We start from the raw sequence: 3,421 nt of genomic DNA, 5'->3' as shown, positions 1-3,421 counted from the left end.
GGTAAGCTGACAAGGTAAAAGTCTGTTGTTCTGCCCCTGAACAAGGCAGTTAACCCACTGTTCCTAGGCTGTCATTGTAAATAAGAATTTGGTCTCAACCGACTTGCCTAGTTAAATACAATTTTAAAAACATACTAGTACATACTGCTGTAATGCTATGTGATTTGAAGGATAGCGTAGCTAACACATTCTTAGCAAACAATGTGTAACCTATTTGAAAAGGCATTACTTTATTACATTTTCTTAACATTTGTCATTAGTTTGTTCGCTCTCGTCGGACTTCTGGTGCAAATTTTCCTCCATTTTCTTCAAATCTGAAAATGTTGTAAAGCCGCACCCATTTTCTGAAGATTTGAATTATGGGCCCTAAAAGTACGGAAATAGTGTCCTCTGCGTGTATACTTCGTATTTTGGCGAATTCATTGCAACATCCGGGAACTTTTGGCATACTAACTATATCCATACTATGACCAATAAGCATACTATATACTCAATTCACGTCACAAAAAGTACAGTTAGTGAGGTCAAATCAAATTTTATTTGTCACATGCGCCGAATACAACAGGTCTAGACCTTGTGAAATGCTTACTTACAAGCCCATAACCAACAATGCAGTTTTAAGAAAATACAAACGAAAAAAGTTTGAGATAAGAATAACAAATAATTAAAGACCAGCAGTAAATAACAATAGCGGGGCAATGTACGGGGGTGCCGGTACAGAGTCAATGTGCCGGGGCACCGGTGTCGAGGTAATTGAGGTAATATGTACATGTAGGTGGAGTTATTAAAGTGTCTATGCATAGATAATAACAGAGGGTGGCAGCAGCGTAGAAAAGGGGCAATGCAAATAGTCTGGGTAGCCACTTGATTAGCAGTTCAGGAGTCTTATGGCTTGGGGGTAGAAGCTGTTTAGAAGTCTCTTGGACCTAGACTTGACGCTTCGGTACCGCTTGCCATGCAGTAGCAGAGAGAACAGTCTATGACTGGGGTGGCTGGAGTCTGACAATTTTTAGGGCCTTTGATGGGGTCAAATTGGGGTCATGATAGGTGCTGCACCAATGATGTATTATAATAATTGATTATGCTTATGTTGTATTAATAGAAGGGGAGGGGCTATGGGACCCCTCCTCCACATTTATAGGGTCCTAGACTACAGATTAACAATATGTTCATTGTAAGGTTTGTTGTTCTACAGTCTTTTCTGGTCTCTGCCTCTTATAAAGTAACAGTCTGAAAGATGTGTGAATTATTGCAGGGTGTCTGTGAGAAGGCACCTCTAGGCTAAAAGAGATTAGACACAGAACTCTGCCGGGGAGTGAAAAGAGATAAGAGACTAGTCAGACATACCTCTATAAATCAACTTGGGTAGTGGACATTTACTGCTGAGCTCTTAGAAAACACTGGAACTATTGTTTCTCTCTTGCAAGTTTGCATAGCTGTGTATGCATGGGCTTGGTCTGATGTGTAGAAGGTAACGACGTGTGCAGTGACATCACTAGGGCTGGACTATGGGCTTATTAACCTCTATGGGCTAGGTGGGACGCTTGCGTCCCACCTACTCAACAGCCAGTTGAATCCTGTGGCGCGTTATTCAATTCCTTAGATATGCTATTACTTCAATTTTTCAAAAATATGACTATTTTACACCATTTTAAAGATAAGACTCTCGTTAATCTAACCACACTGTCCGATTTCAAAAAGGCTTTACAACGAAAGCAAAACATTAGATTATGTCAGCAGAATACCCAGCCAGAAATAATCAGACACCCATTTTTCAAGCTAGCATATAATGTCACATAAACCCAAACCACAGCTAAATGTAGCACTAACCTTTGATGATCTTCATCAGATGACAACCCTAGGACATTATGTTATACAATACATGCATGTTTTGTTCAATCAAGTTCATATTTATATCAAAAACCAGCTTTTTACATTAGCATGTGACTAGCATGTGACTAGCATTCCCACCGAACACTGCCGGTGAATTTACTAAATTACTCACGATAAACGTTCACAAAAAGCATAACAATTATTTTAAGAATTATAGATACAGAACTCCTCTATGCACTCGATATGTCCGATTTTAAAATAGCTTTTCGGTGAAAGCACATTTTGCAATATTCTCAGTAGATAGCCCGGCATCACAGGGCTAGCTATTTAGACACCCAGCAGGTTTAGCACTCATCAAAGTCAGATTTACTATAAGAAAAATGTTATTACCTTTGTTGTCTTCGTCAGAATGCACTCCCAGGACTTCTACTTCAATAACAAATGTTGGTTTGGTCCAAAATAATCCATCGTTATATCCAAACAGCGGCGTTTTGTTCGTGCGTTCTAGACACTATCCTAAAGGCTAAATAAGGGTGACGAGCATGGCACAATTCGTGACAAAAGAATTCTAAATATTCCATTACCGTACTTCGAAGCATGTCAACCGCTGTTTAAAATAAATTTTTATGCCATTTTTCTCAGAAAAAAAGCGATAATATTCCGACCGGGAATCTGCGTTTAGATAAACAGACAAAGGAAAAGAAAGCATTCGGTCGAAGCGGGCACGCGCCTAAGCCCATAGTACTCTGAGTGGCCACTTGCCAAAAGCGATAAAGTGTTTCAGCCAGAGCCTGCCTCGATATCGTTCAACTTTTTCCCGGGCTCTGAGACCCTATGGAAGACGTAGGAAGTGTCACGTTATTGCACAGATCCTGAGTCTTCAATAAAAAGAGCCAAGATGAAACACTACTTCTCAGACAGGCCACTTCCTGCTTGAAATCTTCTCAGGTTTTGGCCTGCCATAGGAGTTCTGTTATACTCACAGACACCATTCAAACAGTTTTAGAAACTTTAGGGGGTTTTCTATCCAAAGCCAATAATTATATGCATATTCTAGTTACTGGGCAGGAGTAGTAACCAGATTAAATCGGGTACGTTTTTTATCCAGCCGTGTCAATACTGCCCCCTAGCCCTAACAGGTTAAAATAACTTGGGACTTTTCTTATTTTGCAGAACTCAGGAGAGACATCAGTTGTATGTTTGATCTTTGACTTCTGTCGATAGCTGTATTTTGATAAAAATTGTTATGATTTATAAGTGCAGATTTTGAGTGTTCCTTATTTGTTAAGTAAATAAAACAGAGCACAGAAAAACGGAACCAACATTTGGCGAGCTTGCCAGGAGGGAGGGAGTGAGTGCTGGATGGAACCTGAACCTCCTTCTCTGATCACCAAATTGTAAGGTAAGCAGACACCTGTTATATCGAAGTCTGTAATTTATAAGAAGTGGATGTTCAGTGTTTCGCTGGTATGTAAAAGCACCGCCTCCCTCTTGTAATTTTTAAAACAAAGGAACCTAAAATGTGCATATATAAGTCAATGAATGTGTGGTAATTGTTGTATGTCAGTGTGTGTTATATGTTATATGT

Source organism: Salmo salar, chromosome 09 (genome assembly GCF_965601325.2).
Source record: "Salmo salar chromosome 09, fSalSal1, whole genome shotgun sequence".
Taxonomy (NCBI): domain Eukaryota; kingdom Metazoa; phylum Chordata; class Actinopteri; order Salmoniformes; family Salmonidae; genus Salmo; species Salmo salar.
The sequence above is the reverse complement of the archived record's forward strand: the minus strand, read 5'-3'. Positions refer to the sequence as shown.